The 18,919-nt window shown below is 43.6% G+C and overlaps 1 pseudogene; it reads right to left on the bottom strand.

Annotated features, from left to right (window-relative positions):
• Positions 1–17,184: 17,184 nt before the first annotated feature.
• Positions 17,185–18,366, bottom strand: LOC147445502 (uncharacterized; annotated as a pseudogene).
• Between the last annotated feature and the right edge of the window lie 553 nt (positions 18,367–18,919).

Below are 18,919 nucleotides of genomic sequence, written 5' to 3'. Positions count from 1 at the left end.
ATCCTAATCGCCCCAAGACATGCCTTTTCTGTTTGGGGGATGGTCATTGGCGATCTGAGTGTACTCAAGCTATGGAATACAATCGGAAAAAGCAGGAACGCGCTGCAGGGAAACAACCTAGTGTGGCTATGGTTCAGATTGAAGGATTGGAGGAGTCTGACCCAGCGGTTTCATTAATCACGCGATCGGGTAAAAATGTGGTTCTAACTCCCGATGTGAAAATTCCGGATTGGACGGCTCAGGAAGAGGTGCGGAAAAAGACTGTGTCCTGGTTGCCACAATCCGCACCACCAGTAAAGATAGCATGACCATCGACTATGCTAACCACTGTAGGCCTGGAAATAAGGGAAGAGAAAGTTGGAATTAAGGGTGATATTAAAGAACAGGAGGAGTGGAATTCAGTTTGGAAAGAGGTTCTTATGTCACCAATTCAAGTACCTCTGGGTTCATTGTTGAAATCGGTCCCGAATTTCCATAATGCATTGCTGCGACAAACGGCCACTGAGCTGAGGGAAGTTGCCATTGGGAAGGTTGAAAGCAAGGATGATGATTCGGCCCCGTTGCCAACGAATAGGATCACGGATACCCGTATTCTGGAACTTTCAGATCGATACCATGGCACATACATTGACAAGGTACTCTTGGATGGAGGAGCGGGGGTAAACATTATCACCCAAGCAGCGCGTGAGCGTTTTGGTCTCAGTGATTGGGAGCCTGCACCCTTTGTAGTCCGCATGGCAGATCAGCGAAGAGTGCAACTAGTGGGTTTACTTCGGGGTATTGTTTTGGATGTAGCGGGCTTGTCCTTTGCTGTTTCCTTAGTAGTTTTGAATATTGAAGATCATAATCAGGGTTATCACATTATCTTGGGGAGACCCTGTTTACGACAAGCGAGGGTAAAACATAATTGGGAAGCAAATATGCTTACAATAAAGAAGGGTAAAAGAAAAGTGCGTGTGATGTTGGGAACATGCCGACAACCAGTTCAGGCAGCATGGCCGGTGATAGCAGAAACAGTTAATATGGTGGAAGGATTAGAAGAGGGTGAAGAGGAACAATTTCTCAAAGCGAATCTGGATTTGGTTTCTCTATACCTTGCGGATATTTCTCTGATTCCAAAAGGGCATTCGGTGGGGGTTTCAGGAACTCCAGGAGGAATAGGGGAGCCCCAACAACAGGTGCTTCCAAGTCCCGAGTCACCGGAGGACGTGATTCAGCAAGAACGAACGTTTGAGGCGCAAATGGAAAAAATTACAAGGGTTAAGGAAGATGAATTAGAGAAGGTTTTTCTTGGGGAGCAAGCGGAGTCGCAGCCCATATACATTAATAAGCAGTTGGAAGCAAGTTTTAGAGATGATTTGATCAAATTACCGACAGAGTTTAAGGATGTTTTCGCATGGGAATATGCGGACATGCAGGGATTGGACCCTAAGTTTTATCAGCATACGATCAATCTGAAACCGGATGCGGTGCCCGTGAAGCAGCATTCGTACAGGATGAATCCAAATGTGGCAAAGCAAGTTAAATTGGAAATTGATCGCCTGTTGGAAGTGGGTTTTATTACCCCTATTCATAATCCGGAATGGATTTCTCCAATTGTGGTAGTACCAAAGAAAAATAAGCAAATCCGAATTTGTGTGGATTACCGGAAATTGAATGCCGCTACTGTTCCAGATCCTTTTCCTCTCCTGTTTTTGGATTCCATTTTGGATGATGTAGCAGGACATGAGATGTATACTTTTCTGGATGGCTTTAGTGGATATAATCAAATAAGAATGGCATTGCAGGATCAACCAAAAACAGCTTTTATTACCGCATGGGGAGTATTTGCCTGCACAGTAATGTGGTTTGGATTGAGGAATGCACCTTCCACTTTTCAACGGGATATGTTTCAAATCTTTGGGCCTTACTTGAAAGATTTTATGCGGATTTTTCTGGATGATCTCAGTGTTTTTGGAGCACAATTGGAGCATTTGCAACAATTACGGTTATGCTTTACGAAATGCAGAGAGGTAAAATTCAGTTTGAATCCTTTAAAGTGTGCATTTGCTGTTCGCAGTGGCAGGCTCCTGGGGCATATCATCTCTGAAGACGTCATTTCTGTGGATCCGGATAAAATTGCCGCAATTATGGAAGCGCCTGCACCGCGGAATCAGAAACAGTGTCAGATTTTCCTGGGTCAAGCCCGATGGCATGGGAGGCATTTGCGGTTTGTCGTGCATTTGGCAATCCCGATTACTCAGGCAGTTCATGCTATAGATTTTGAATGGACACAGGAATGTGATTTGGCTTTTCGAAGATTAAAACTGCAGCTCTCCAAAGCTCCAATTATGCTGGCACCGAATTGGGGGCAGGATTTTCATGTGTTCGTGGATGCTTCGGATCGCGCTATTGGCAGTGTGTTGATGCAGGAACAAATTCAAGGATGGTTCCAACCGGTCGATTATGCCAGTAGACGATTATCATCTGCAGAAAGAAATTATTCAGTAACGGAAAGGGAATGTTTAGGGATGATTTATTCAGTGAAGAAATTCCGACACTATCTGTTGGGCCGACGGTTTTTCTTCAATGTGGACCATTCGGCTCTGTTATACCTGGTAAGGCAACAGAATTTGACGGGAAGATTGGCCCGATGGGTGCTTCTGTTGCAGGAATTTGACTTTGAGGTCATACATAGGCCAAGGGCTCAGCATGCGGCGGCTGACTACCTATCCCGGCTAAACTTTGGAGAGCCGCCGACGGGGGTCGCTGATGAATTTCCAGATGCATCTCTATTTCTAACAGGAGTCGCTGCAGAAGATATTACCATCTCGAGTCACGTAAGGGTCATTTCGAGCATTCCATGGACATGGTATGAGAAAATGTTTCATTTTCTCGACAGCGGCGACATGCCTTCCTTCTTGACCAGTCATCACAGGAAACGTATGGCTATTAGAAGCAGGAATTTCGAGATCATTATGGGGAAGCTCTATTACCACGGTGGCAGAGGTGTTACTCCGATGTGTGCTACCACAGGAGCAGGAAGCAGTCCTAGAGGAAGTACATACGGGTATTGACGGAGGTCACTTTGCAGCACTAATTACAGCTAGAAAGGTTCTCCAATCTGGATTATGGTGGCCCACAGTGTTTCAAGATGCGAGAAACTATGTGCAACAGTGTGATGTGTGTCAGCGTTTGGGGCAACCTACCAAACGGTCGAGAATTCCTTTTCAGCCAGTCTTGCCCTTGGAGCCTTTTCAAAAGTGGGGTTTGGATTTTGTTGGTCCTTTTAAACCAGTGGCAGCTACACAGGGAATAAGTATATCTTGACAGCCACAGATTATGCTACCAAATGGATAGAGGCATGGCCTTTGAGAGATAACACTGCAATTTCTGTGGCGGGATGCTTATATAAGGATATCTTTTCTAGATATGGCTGCCCTATTGAGCTGGTTAGTGACCGGGGAAGTCATTTTTTGAATAAGGTGATGGGGAGAATGCTGCGGTTTTACTTTGTATTGCACAGGAAATCTTCTCCATATTATCCTCAGGCGAATGGGCAAGCAGAATCAACCAATAAACAATTGATTCAAATTTTGACAAAGTTAGTGAATATGAATAGAACGGATTGGGATGTGAAACTTCCTTCTGCCTTATGGGCCTATCGGACAACTTACAAAGTGGCAATAGGATTGACTCCTTTTAAGTTAGCATTTGGCATGGAGGCAATCACTCCGGTGGAGCATGTGATTCTGAGTTTGCGGATGTTGATTGCGGATCGGCTTCTTCTGGAGGATTCCGTGATTTATCGATTGGATGTTTTGCAGGAATTGGACGAAGAGCGGCTGCAGAGCTTTGCAGTGCTGCAGGATCTACAATCTAGGCGGAAAAAATGGCTGGATCGCCCGAAAGCACGACAATTTGTTCGAGGACAGCTGGTCCTTGTCTTCAATTCCCGTCTCGGGAAGATGCCGGGGAAGCTTAAATTAAGGTGGTCAAGACCATTTTGGATTTTTCAAGCATGCGGGCCTATTTCTTTTTATTTGGCGGATTTGCGGGGGGAGGTTATTTCTGTTCCGGTCAATGGTTTCAGACTGCGCCATTATGTTTCACCTACCACGATTCAGTGCCCCTTTGCTGCGGTACAAGAGCCGGAAGCCGCCTTAATCATGATTGGGGATTCTTTTGCATGCAATCTTGGGAAGCGGGAAAAGATCTATGATGGTTGCGACACCGTGGATCGCCCTATTTTGGGAACTCATTGTGGAAGGGTTACTATTGTATGCAGACGTTTTTTATTGTGGTTCTCTAGTTTCATGTGTCGCGCGCTCTTAGTGTTTTATTCTCTGCTCCTGCATCTCATCGCCACCATGACAGCTTCTCTTCTGCAATGTGTCCCTTTCACTCCCGTGCAGCAGCTCCCGCTTCGATGAGTGGACGCATGCCTGCAAGACTTGTGGCTGTGTGTGTTCGCCAACCTAGACTGGCAAGGAATCCCAGTGCACCCACAGGCAGCACGTTTGATCGAGCAACTCGCGGCTGGTGATATGGTGGTCCTCAACAATCAGCAGATATAGTTGACAGCAGAAAGAATCTCAAGATGTTGCTGTTTACCCAACGATGGCGTGGTGCGAGCCTCCCATGTGATCCCTACTGCAGATGTCGAGCAAGAATTTGGCTTGAAGGTCAAAGGGGAATATAAACTGTCAGGGTTGTCAGATGTGGCAACCAGGGATGCATATCGGTGGTTCCTTGAGGCGATTTGGCTACAGGCCAAAACGTATACTATTTCGACTCGAGCTAGAAATGTGTTGCATTCGGCCAACTTTGGGCCAGTAGCTTGGGCAGCAGTGGTCAGAGAGCGACTTCTAGGAGTGCCAACGAGTGATGGCACAGTTGGGGAGGGGTACCCCAACCAGTACAAAGGTGGGCCAACTGCTCACATTGATCTTTCCTTTGAGAGAAGTGTTTCCTCTCGCCCTGCGTCCTCTTTGCCACTTTGAAGATGATCGCTTGGTGGTCGAAGGCACTAATCCTCCTCTGTCGCAAACACAAAGCTTGGCAGTGCCGGTGGAGAGGGAAACACAGCAGCAAGAGGTGGGTACTGTGGAATTGCTTGGTTCATCGACGGAGGTGGTATCCTCTGGAACCTAGGAGATGGCCACTGCAGGTGTAGGATCAGCAAGCCACAAGCGTGGCCGTGAGGAGCAGCAATTTTCAACACCACCTCCAGCAATTGCATCTCCTGTTGCGGAAGATTATGCGGTGGCTCACTGGCGCCGCCGAATGCAGGAAAGAGTTAGCAGTACAACTCCCTTGAGGATGAGCTCTGCGGTTGCGGACATCCCTGCTCAACCGAAAACATCGGGTATTACGAATGCGGTTGCCTCGACGGGAGGTATTCTCCCCGCAGCGCTACCCTGGGAGGCTACGGCAGCAGCGACCCTTGCTGACCAATTACAGACATGCGGCACATTTTTGAGCAGACTTGCAGAGTCTATTCGTGCGGCCTGGCCAGCCACAGCCACAAAGGGACAAGTCAATGAGATGGAAGCGCAGGTAGCGACTTCGCAGACTCGGATTGACGAGTTAAACACTCAGAATGAACAGCTGACTGCCACTACTCGCCAGCAAGGGGCAGAAATACAAAGATTAAGAGGAGATAATGCTGAGTTTGTAAGGTCTATTCAACAAGAACTTCTTCAGTTGAGAACACAGCATAGCCTAGCTTCTTACTTAACCTCGCACCCTGGTGATGTAATGATCAACATGACTGATTTGGATGCATTGGCACTGGGGATGCAAGAGGATCTCCGAACTTTTTTAGATAATCAATTACAAAGCTGGAGCACACGCTTGGCTACTGAGGTGGGAGCACAGCCACCCGCTCAGCAGGTTGTGGTGCACCAACCCGAGTCATCCAACACTGACAGAGATAAGAGTGTTGTTCCAGAGGGTTTTGATGTTGCTGATTGGGCACAAGCTATAGAGGATTGTGCTGAAGCCCAGGCTCATGTCTCTCGTTTGCAGAAAATGATTCGTCAATTTCGTAAGGAGAGGCGCAGGGTCTGTTTTTGGGTGGAGACCTTAGCTCATTCCTTTTCTCTCAGTCTCCCACCTTGCCCTCCATTTTGGGCTGCTCTTAATCACTACCTTACTCGTTATTATCCCTTGCATACACCTCTTGCTCCTCTGCCACAGCCCCCTCAATCTATCTCCTTGCCAACGTAGTTTATTCCTCGGGATGCCTGGCCGGAACAAATTGAGATAGATCCACGTCTTTTGGATGAGGTCTATCGAGCCCATACTGCAGATTTTAGGGGCTTTGGCTATATTGATGTTTCCTCTTCACCAGAGCAGGGTGCAGAGCAACCACCAGAACCTTCCAACCGGAGGGGTTGATTGTGGGTTCGCGCGATCCACCGTGCGTGCCAGGTTTACGGCATTAGCCGCACATGCAGTCCTGCGGTCCTCTGGACACTGCGGATCATGAGTCAAGAGTCATGCGGTATTCGGCGGCCGGAGCGGCAGTTCTTCATAGGATATCATGGGACAGGAGTGTGTGCATCGTTCCCGATCTACGCTGGAGCAGCGGTTGTATATGGAGGGGCATACCTGTCTTTTGATGTAACTTAACCAATCTCTATGATATTCATGGCATCATCTATTGTATACTGTGTCTGGATTACAGATGAATGAAGCAAGGGTTGTTCTGTGTCTGTGTACTTTGTACTTCCTTCTCTTGTCATTCTGTGCGTTGATGTTCATATAATGTAGTTGCGGGTAATCATTCTTGTAATGCCTATTGCTCCTGTGTGGGCAATAGCCATTACAGACCAACCTAGATGAGCTAGCAGCACAAGTAGCACAACGAATAAAATGGTGTGCCATTGAGCAAAAATGGACCAATCATGAGATGAGTGAGTGCTACTATAATCAAACCTACACGAGGGGGACACTATTTGGACATCAAATAGAAAAACAAATGCCTTTACCAAATCATCCATTATTTCAAAATAGGGTTGTATCAAGGGCTTCACAAAGAGCTAAGGTATCACAACCTAGGCTAGGGCAAGAACCTATGAGAAAAATCTATTCATTGAATGAGGACACTCTAATGTTCATAGACAATCAAGAGCGTAGACCAGAGACCATTCTAGCTAAGCAAGAACAACCATCAATTGTGCCACCAGTGACTCAACAAGATGAACCATGCTACAAGTGTGGAGGTAATCATTGGGCCAAGAATTGTTCTCGTGTTGAGATAATTGGATATTTTTCGGAGTGTTCCATCACACACATTGTTCCAAATTGTCCAAAACACCCAAACAAACAGGGGAAAACAACAATTGAATGTTGTGGGAGTGTTACCTTCTCCAAGTGGATCAGAGGCAGAACCCAAAATTACTGTGAAGGTAGTGACGAGAGCCCAAGCAAATGAAAATGTTGAGGACCAAGCTAATGAGGAGAAAGATCAACAACCCAAACAAGGGGAGACAACTAGTGTGTCAGTAAGGACTGGGAGAAAATCCTGGAAATCCAAAAGAGACAGAATTAAAGCAAAAACAATTACAAATCAAACTGCACTACAAACAAAATTACAAGAGACAAAGGAGCAGTTAAAACAAGAACGGGAAAACAAAACGGTGGTGAACGATAAGAAACCAGGGAAGGCGTCTTCCAGAGGATCTATGTTGGTAGACAATGTCCTAGAGCCATTAGATGCTGCACTAGAAGCATATGAGGCTAGATTGAAACCCAACCAAACCCTAGAGCAACGAGTGATGAAATATCCTCATGCTGAGGTAGAGACTGAGAGGTTGAAAATGTGTAAGGAATTGGTAAAAACTGCACAGGCAATGATGGAGCCTGAAGCACCAATTTCACCTCCAGAAACAAAACCAAAAAGTGTTGGATTTGAAATTCCTAAGGCAAAGGTTGTTGAAACATTAACTCAATGAAACATTGAGCTAGAATCACAAAAGGATGTGCAAGCAAAGACTGCAACACAAGAAACCCACAACCTAGAAATTCAACTAGATGATCGAGTAGTGTCCAACACCACTAATGATGCAAGGTCAAAATCACAATTTATGGCACCTATCCCAGAGATAGATGATCCATGGCCAAATGAATTGTGGGAAGCAATTAGAAGTGCAAAAGATGGAAGTGCGACTTTCCAATCTGCACCCATAATTGAGGTCAATACAGGGAATGAACTCTATCAGGGAGACATTCAATCTCTAAATGGAGATGGAGGGACGGAAGTTTCAATTGAAAGCAAACCAGAGTCCTTGAAGACCTTACCATAATACATAGGAGAACATGAGGTAGACTCAGAGACTAGAGTGGTGCCATCTCAGAGGAAAGACATATCCAAGATGATGGATACAAAGAGTATGCAAGAGTTGATGTCAGCTCCAATACAGTGCACCATTACTCTATCTGAACGACTTAAGATTAGACCACACGTATGGGATGAAGTAGGCAACAATTTGGGGGAGATGGGATTAAAGATACCTCTTCAAGATCTACCCTCAAATGAAAAATCAAACAAAACTCAACAAGAAAGTGCAAACGCTAAATCTGTGCCAATAAACAAGGTGGGGGAATATTGCGAAGGAGAAGAAGGAAACACCACCTTACCTGTGGAATACAAAGGAGTTAAAACATTGTCTATACTTGATAGTGGGGCTGGAGTAGCCATAGCCACAAAAGACATTTGGGAAAAATGGGGTAGACCAGCGCTGAGGAAAACTAGAATGAAGCTGCAACTTGCAGATGGATACATGGAAAAACCTCTTGGTATCCTAGAGAAAATTATTGTGACTTCTTGTGGAATTGAATATGAACATACATTTGCAATAGTAGATTTTGGAAAAGGGAACAATTTTGATATCATTTTAGGAAGACCTTTCATGCGTCAACTTAAAATGGTTCAAGATTGGGTCTATGACTATATCTACTTGAGACATAAAAAGATCACCACAAAAATAAGCATAAAAGACCATAGCTATAGAGATGTGAATAGAACTCCGTTAGAAGAAATTGACTCTTCTATAGTCAATGGGAAAGAGATACCTGCGTGGCTACAAACCAAACAAGAACTTTGGATGTATGGTGCTTCGAAGTGTGGAAGCTCAGTGAAGGAGGATTTCATCCTAGAAAGATCAATGGACGATGAAGCTTACATACCGGAACCCTTTCCAGAGCAATTATTTGAGCCATTTGTATGGACTCAAATATTGGCAACCTTGGATGTGTGTGTAAATGAGGTGACCCCAACTAAATTTTGTGATGAAGAAGGCTACGACCTAGTTTCATGTTTTATGTTGAAAGTGTTGAAGGAAGCTAACGAGATTTGTGAGTGTGAAGGCAGAAAAGGTGAAACAAATAGCTACGTCATGGAGCATGATGCCAAAGTGCACATGAAGAAAGCAGAGCAACAACGAGAATATGTCATCATTGACATACCTGAAGAATCGACAAAAGCTGTTTCAAAGAAGCCGACTCCAAAAAAAGTGCAAATGAAAGTAGATGAAGGAGAAAAGCTTCCAAGTTCAACGGCAAATCTTCAACAAATGCAAGATCAAAATAAGAACAGGGACAAGGAAGAAGATGGACTATCTCCTACGATGATTAAATTCAATTTATGCGGACAAACAGGGCTCAAGGTTACATGTTCGGCCGCAATTGATCAAGAAGTAACAAAGAATCTAATGACTTTTGGAACGTGGATCATGATGGGAAAGCCACCAATCAATGAGCTAGAAGAAACAATTTACACAAGTTCAAAAATGCCGATTCCTAGCTTTGGAGTGGCAGAAGCTGTACTCAAATTGAGTACCGGGGAGTATAAAGATACTTTCCACATAATCAACTCACATCATATCAAAGAGAGTCTGGTCCTGACAGAAAGCTAGAGGAACATCTTCTTTCGACAACAATCAAAAGCTTCAACAACAACAACGGTAAGACTCCATGAAGCTTCTCAAATCCATGCAGAGAATAAATCGCCAACCATCGTGGAAAAAGGTAAAGCAAAGGTAAACATTGAAGTATATCAACCTCGCCAGACGACTTTACCTTCAATGAGCTTCCATCAAATTTCCCACGAAGCCTCTACATCAAGAGCCACACCATCAACAATGCAATGGAAACCAAAGCAAAAAGTCTATCAACCAAAGTTTCCATCACAAAAAAGCATCCAGAAGAAGCCGAAAAATGTCGATCAGGTATTAATATCCAAAGAGCACATCCAAGTCAAAGACCCAGTTTGGATACATGAAACACGGGTTCAACCACAACAACAAAAGGTGACAGGGTGGATAGCATCAAACGAGTCAATCACTGCTCAAGGCTACTTCCAAGGAAACACTAATTTTTGGGCCAAAAAGCCTAAAGTAACAGCCTGGACCTACCCACCTCAACCAACGAGTTCTACAAGGAACAAGACATGCTGTCAACGGAATACAAAATACTCAGGGAAGCGAAAGAACACCAACAAAAGGCAAACAAAAAGACCTTCCAAGTGGGCAATGCGACAAGTTTGGGTACCGAAATCATACTTCAACGAAGATACCCACACAAACAGGTGAATCAGCGGATGATTCCAGTGAAGCTACTTGAAGCACAAGGATTTTATGAAGGTAACACCCAAATATGGTTACCAAAAATTGTAGCTCAATCGGGAAAAACGAAGAGAAATCAAGCAGCACAAGCTTCTACCCCAAAGCAAGCAATGACAACCAAAAGCCAACAAAAGCCAATTACAACCAAGGCTGCTGCAATCTACAGATGGATACCTTGTCATCAATTACAGAAGCAAGGATTTTACAATGGAAATCATCAGGTTTGGATACCAAAGCCTAGTGTCCATCAAATCATAGAAGAATATAAAATGTCAAAGACGGTCACACAAGGACCAAAAACAAGATGGGTTCCAAAATTGCTAGTGGAAACTCAATCACAGAGAACCCACACATCTCGACAATCGCTTCTCATGGAATTTAATGCAAAGGCTACATCAAGCCCTATCAAAGATGAAGGACTTGTTTTACAAAGAAATATCAACATACAACAAGCAAGTCAAGAGGAGCCAAAATATGCCAACCTACACGACAAAATGGTGGAATCCAAAGACCAATTCAATGATAGAGGCCTTAATCTCAAGAACTTATGGCATTGGGTTTCAGGCCATGAACAGGTAAGTCCAAGTCGCCATTAAAAATACATGGCATAAAAGTCAAGAGTCGGGCAGCTGAGCCACTAAATGAGCAAGGCATTAGTCCCAAAGCTTCAAGTAATATTCTTTGTGGTCTAAGAGTCTTAGCTATTCTAGGTATTGCTCAAGGTGGAGGAGTTGAGCATATTTATGTTGTGTTGCTCATGCTGGTATAGGTGAGCATAAGAGTCCAAGTCTATGTATTTTAAGTTTGGTTAAGTGAAGAAGAGAGTCCAAAAGACACTCACGCACTATGCATAGTGAGGAATGAGTGGAGAAGCTTCTACATCGAAAACCCTTCTTGGAAACGTGCAACCTATTGAGACGTCCTTTGATGTCACATGTGCTACATTTGTTCCTTGAAGCACCCATCAACTCCATCTTTTACACTACATGCTTTTTTTGAAAACTTCTCATTAGCATATAGAGTGTCTCATAATTGGCACTCTTCCTTTGTTTCTCCCAAGCACTCACCTTGCATGACAGGTACTTCGCGTCAAAATGCTCAACTCCAATAAGAGCGTATACCAAAGGCACTTTTTTTCCACTGGGTTTTTCCCTTTGGTCATCCAGGTTTTAAGACCCTAATCTAGACCTCATCATCAACTTCTTGTATATATTCCTTCTACATAGAACAATAAGGAAAGGGCTACCCAATCCATAAACAACAACTTGGAACAAAAACAGCAAGTCTCCATATGCTTATCAAGAGCATCTCTTATCTTCAAGGGTGACAACAAAGCTCCATCCAACAATGGCAAGTCAAAGAATGGCCTACAACATCAAGCAATGAGAAGTTTAGCAAGCGAGCTATCCACAAAAATAAAAAATAGCTCACATAGTGCTTCAACATTGGTGACCTATTGCAAACAGCTCAAATAACAGTGGACCTTGAATGAATATCTATCATAAAGTCCATGCAACAATGAGGATCAGTTCTACACGATCAAACACTTCAACATCAATCTTTACGGCAACTAAGATTGACAACCAAGAGGCGAATGCAAAACAAAAAGAAACGTTGCCTCGATAATCAAAGTTCAAATCATGTATCAATAACATGACAGCTATGCATCACTCAAGGAAGGGGGGAGCGTCATCAACGACAATGGGCTTCCCAAGATGAAGACCAACCTTGAAGACAAAGCTAAAGACAACCCTATGACAAGACTGCACAAGGTCGTGTCAAGGGACAACACGAGCTAGTAAGGGGGGAGTGTTTGGAGGTGATAACAACATACAAGTGCCCACCTACCCAAGGCGCCGTTGAGTCAGTCGGCCAAAGTTTTGATGTGGTCACATTATTTTTCTGATGTTTAATACATCAAACCTTATAAAAGTCTAATGACAATTGCCTATGTCAAGTTTGAGTCAAAGATGTAATTTTTCCAATGATGTATGTAAAGGTCCATGAGAAGTTGGCCACCGGCCACTTTAGAAAGCCCTAGGTATATAATACACTAAGGTTAGTGGGAAAGGGGAGATTATTTTTTGAAGATAAGGGACTACTGCGTTACGTACAGAGAGCTACCTCTTTGCTTCAACTTGTAATCATAGCTTCTATGGCTACGGTAATCCAAATTCAGTTTTTTTTCTTGCATTGTGTTCCTCTTACTCTGCTCTTTCATTCAAGTGTAAGCATTCAAGATTCATTGAAGGTTTCAGACGCATCCGTTTAGGCCTTAAATCGTTGTTTTGAGTGTTTATATGCGTATTTTATGTTGTTTTGACCCTAGGAGAGGCTTTAGGGACCTAAAAACGACCCTTTAGGATCTTCTGTTTACTGTTTTTGCGTACTGTGGGACGAACGATCGCGATCGTTGTACCTCTCTAGAATGCTGTGACAGTGATAGGATATGTTCTTGATAGTCCCTTGTAGCTTCCCTTCAAGTTTCGTGCGATTCCGATATGATTTGCATGGTGAACGGGTGTGATGACTGTAGAGCTGTGTAGAAGGACATAAGCAGATTATTTGGCTTTCGTGCGTTTGATTTGCTTGTAGAGTTAGTAGTTGCATCTCTTCGAGTTCACTTCATTAGGATTGACACCCTAGTGAGTTTCCATGCCTCATCCGAGTCGCTTCCCCTGTATCGATAATTTTATGTTGATGCTTGAGAGCCATGCTATGGACGTCCGTCGCGGCGACCCGCAAACAGATAGATAGATAGAGAGAGAGAGAGAGAGAGAGAGAGAGAGAGAGAGAGAGAGAGAGAGAGAGAGAGAGAGAGAGAGAGAGAGAGAGAGAGAGAGAGAGAGATTATAGTGGAGGGTGAAATAGAGTGCACAAATACGTGAGAGAATGACAACAGAGAATCTTTAAATGCCCCATCTAAATGAAACAAGTAACCATGTATTAATGCAATGATAAAATCTGGGTATACCATAACATCAAGAAGTTTATGACAAAATAACTAGTAGGTGGACCCTATGTAGGGATCGACCGGTCCACCCATCCACTTCTCTCTACTACGGACAAAGAGAATTTCACCTCGTCGAGAGCAAGCCATAACACCTCCAACCTACATGAGCCAGACATAGGTTGAAGCCGCGCTTCCCCTCCCTCCATGAACATGAGCTTTGAAAGGTTCCCAAGTACTAGTCGGTGGTAGGATATCAACATCAACCATATATGTTTAGGTACCATGCATCTTGGATGCCCAATACCGGGTGTTTAAGAAAAGCCAAGGCAAAATACCGACCCGTTAGCCATGTAGGTCATTCAACCTCCGATGCACTAACCATGTAGATGAGCCTAACAAAAAGAAGAAGACCTAGGCAACACCCCCGATCCATCCAAGCCCCAGGTCAACAACCCTTTAGTCTAAGGCTAGGTGATGTAGGTGATCCTAGTCTTGTAGTGATGTTTCCATGAGAAACATAACACGTGAGTCCAATCACAATAGCACTTTCCATGTGCACAAAAAATCTGTTCCAAGAAGTTAGATTGTACAGGGTCTCTACCCTTACATATCTACCATCAACCATCTAGATCACTTCATGATCCATTTTTAAAAACCATAAATTGTAATGCAATCATATCACATAGGTGAGCACTTCACCCAACTTGGGTGAGGCACGACCAATCCTACATAACCACTTTAGAACATAATACGACTGTAAAAATTTCGACAACATAACCAAATCTAGAAAAAAAAATCATGATCACCACCAATATTCCACCATAAAATCACAACCATAATCCATGAGGGAATCTCAACCCTTAACTATAAATCATAACCACATTGAACCAACTCCTACACTTGGAGTTTGACACATCCCCTGCAATCAATTGGAGTCCACACACATGTGACTCTTTAAGACGTGATTATTTCATGCACTAAAAGAGTCAGACCAACAACTAATCATGATATAAAAATTCAATTTTGACAACATGCAACCATGCAAAGTTGATGCATCACATCTGCACTTCAACTCCCTAGCACATAGAGCGAGTTTTGACCTAGGAAGGTAGGAAGCAATCATAACCATATATATGAGGCATCCACATCAATCCATAATTTCCCATACATCATATGATAACATTCCATCACCATAAACATGATGCAAAACAGCTCCGTCCTTTAGGTCAACCATAAACCATAACTCCACACATATGCAAAAAATAGTTTTTTGGCATTTTTGAGAGTATGCAAAACATGCGAATAAAAGTATTTGACCTCAAACCAATGGATCAAGATCATCTCTATAATATAGACTATAACTCTATCACATCACTTCACCCATATGGTACTCACACAACAAACGGTAACCCCAAAAGAAAGCCACTTTAATCATATCTGCCTATGCAATTTGGAATGTTTAACCATATACTCTCACATAAGTTTATGGTCATCTAATAGTTGAAATCAAATCACCAAAACACACCATAAAACATATAAAAATAGCTCGGTTAACTCACGACATCGTATGGTACCCCCCCTTGGTAGCACCCTACACGTGTAGGTAAAACCGGTTATAGATCGATTAATAACTCACATTCCTGAGGTGATAAGATAACGAAGACCTAAATTCATTTATCATCAAGTTTCATCAAGCTTTTAAATTGGTTAAGTTGGTTTGCCCATCCGGTTAATCTATACAGTGGTTCTCCAAGGAGCATGGAGTAAAACAAAGTTGGTTGTGTAGTGGATATCAAGCTGTTTTTTGACCATATCTCTTAGCTCGTGTATGTTTTCCAAATGACAACTAAGAGAGAAAATGTTCTAAAGATGTGTTTTATCCTTGGTATAAAGGGTTCATAGTGAGTCATATCGGTTTGTGATTTATGACCAAAGCAGTGTTCCTACCGCTTCTATGACGTGAAACAAAAAGCGCTTTTTGTGCACGCACGTGACCATAAACGCATCATGTGCATAAATCAGCATGTTAACACTAGAATGGTAACCTAACAGGACGTAAAAGTGTCCTTTCAGGATTTTGGAAAAAAATTCCAAAACCATAGTAGATCCACTCATTTTGAAAAATCCTTTCATGAGCTTATAGTTCAATAACTACTACATATGGAAAAAATGAGAAACTTGTAATTTTTCTCATCACTTGGTCACTACAAGCCTCCAAAGTTGATGGACCAGAACATAACTGACCTTCACACCTCTACAACCCTCTTCTGTTCACCACCTGTGGAAGCTTCAGCTCCACCCCTTCATAAAGATTGCGACTAGCTTCCTGTCACGTTGCCAATGAGCAGAAGCAAGACCGATCATCCGCCTCAAACTTTATATACCCTAAAACTCCACCCGAAAGAATCACTTTGCGTGCCGCCAACTCCTGAATATAAACTGTTATCCACCCATCTCCGATCATCATCAAAACTCAGAGCTTGTCCAAGCAGGGAAAGCACTCAACATACATTACATGGTGCCATCCGGTGCAAGAATATCTGACCACTTTAAATGAGCTACCGAGCCTGAAAACCCCCGTCAGTCTGCTAAAATCCACATTTGATATACACTTCACTGTGAGACCTGCTAAAAAATGCATCTGTACCTGCCAAAGTGCGATACCATCATCCTGCTTAATAACGGGCACCTGTTGCTGGCTTCTCCATGTGTCGACCAAAACTGGCTGCACCATCATTGCCCACCCCCTTGTTGAGCATTCATGCTCAACCATAATATTATTTAGGTAAAATAAGTCTGTATAGAGAGAATGATATAACATAGATATATAGACTGCATAAGAAAAATGATAGTGGCTATATAGATAGGATAGATATAGAGAGAAGAGCATCCGCTACTGCATCACCCTCCAGGGTCAAATGGAAAGCTTGAAGCTTCCCCAATCATGGCATAGAGTCCACCTGGATCAAATATAAAGCATTGATTGTGGCCATCCACTTGTAAAGCATGCACTGTCAAGCCTTCTCTTGCACTTGTCGGCGAATAGACATTCCACCTCTCTAGCCTTTTATAGCATGAAGCTTCATCACCCTGCATCCATAAGTCTTTCTGCCAACCATAAGCGTGCTTTTTCTACCTCGAAGCACCTGTACCATAAGCAGCTATCAAGCTATCTGCTATAGAACCCTCAATATCATCCTCTTCATCACATGAGCATTGAGACCTGCATAGTGCACTTTGCAAAGCAACCTGCCACAACATAGCTATCAATAACATCCCATAAAATAGCAAGACCCTGCCATTTTCCTCCACCTGCTGCATAGACAAGCAAGCCTGATCCCTTTGCAAACCTGTATCCAAACCCTCTGAACATGACTCCAAAACCATCTATTCATACTCAAGAACATGACCTGCTAGAGTGACAACCTGTTCTTCAAACACCTCATCACCTGCAAGGTTGGCGGCACCTTCCTCTTTGCATGGAGAATCACTCTCATAGGCTGCATCTGTATCAGCTTCCATAGAGTCATCTGCCAGAGTTAACTCTCCAGGGCCACACATAAATCGTGAAACTTCAGTGCACACCTCGACATGCCCCTCAAGGCAAGGTTGCCCCACCCCCTACATAGACAAATCACTTCGACATACCTCTGCTTCTGCTTCTAACTCCTGCAAGTCATCCTTGAAAACCTGCTCTTCAATCAAACTGGATGCACAATCAAACCACACCTCTTCCTCCAATAGGGACTCGCTGTCACAAGACACGAGAGATGGCTAATCGACTGGCAGATTCACACAAGGTGAAACACTATACTCCTCTTCGACCTTGAAATGGCTGGTAGGCAAGTTGCATACTCTGTTCTCCACTTCATTCACATAAAAAACATCATAGGTCTCATACCTAGAAGACCTGGATTCTGTCTCCCACATGCTGTCTGTGTCCAAAGCACTGCTAGAGCTTTGAGAACTTTCGAACTCCTCTTTTGAGCTTGCCGGTTCTTGCACCTTTGCTGTCAGCCTCGTTGCTGACTCTGGAACTGGCACCTCTTCTTGAAAAACTTTTACGACCTTGCTCTCTTGAGGAAGCAAACTGTGTGGCACCCTGAATATACCTCTCTGCACCTTTTGAGCCCAGATTGGCACTTGTTCTACCTCTTCTAGCCTGGCATGATCTTCATGTGCTTTGATCACATTCATACCAACAAAAAAAGGAGCTTTTACCTCTTGATGCTCATCAATTTGCTTGGGCCTCGGTCCACTGGCTGCCGCAAGTATAGACTGCAACAATCCTGCCTCCATCTTCTTCTTCATTTTTTGACTCTTTGCTTTGGCAATTCTGACGGCTTCATCATAGGTACTTGGATCTTCATAATCGACTCTCTCTCGAACATAGGGATGCAAGCATGGTAGAAACCTTTCGAGCTTCAAATATCCCGCATTGGTTGCTTGGGTAGTAGCCGCAAAATCTTCCCAATAAGCTTCAAATTTATCAACAAAAACATCGAAATTTGCACTTACTTCCTGCTGCAAGCCTTTGATCTTTGCATCTGCTTCCAAAGCCGACACCACCTTTCGATACCTTTGTGAGAATTGTTTGCAAAATCCGAGCCAAGTCCGCTTGTGTGCATCTTCTAAGCCATCGAACCAAACTTTTGCTTTACCTTGCAGCACCAAAGGTAGAGTTTGGAGCTTCCCTTCATCACTTGGCATTCGCAGTACTATCGGCATAAATAGCTCAAAATTGGCTATCCAGTCGTCTGCATCTTCTTCTCCTTTGAACACCGGACCAAATCCCTTCTTCATCTTGACTCACAAACACCTTGTTAGGAAGCAATCAGTAGGTCCTCTGTGGGGGCACCACAAGATGGAAAGGGGGAAGTGGGAAAACCACCAGCACATAAGCTCGATGCCTCTATATAGCTCAGTGATCGCACAGCACCCCTAACCCCTAGCAAACACACACCATGATACGCAATCTGCAAACAGCTATTGTCCAAGCCCAATCCCGACCAACCCAGACTATACGTACGCGGCTACAAAGCATACGACCATGGTACTCGACTAAGACCCTTCAAAGCACCAAATACCATAGAAAGTCAATTAAAACTTTGCAAGATCTCTGATAGGCATAAGTTTTGAACTCCCGTCGAGATGCTTTGATTAAATTTCTAAGTTTCTCCTGATAATACACAGAAAATATGTGTGTCAAAGTACTTGCCGACCGTGTCGATATGCCGAGCCTTTCCAAAGTCACACAAGAAGGAGGGGGAGTACCCCACTATGGGTACCGTCCCTTGTGTTTGAAAAAAAAGCTTTGGCCACTAAACCCCAAGGGGTTGGGCGCCCGTCGGGTGTG

This window comes from Adiantum capillus-veneris, chromosome 12, assembly GCF_014529385.1.
Source record: "Adiantum capillus-veneris isolate H3 chromosome 12, ASM1452938v2, whole genome shotgun sequence".
NCBI lineage: Eukaryota > Viridiplantae > Streptophyta > Polypodiopsida > Polypodiales > Pteridaceae > Adiantum > Adiantum capillus-veneris.
The sequence above is the reverse complement of the archived record's forward strand: the minus strand, read 5'-3'. Positions and strand labels throughout refer to the sequence as shown.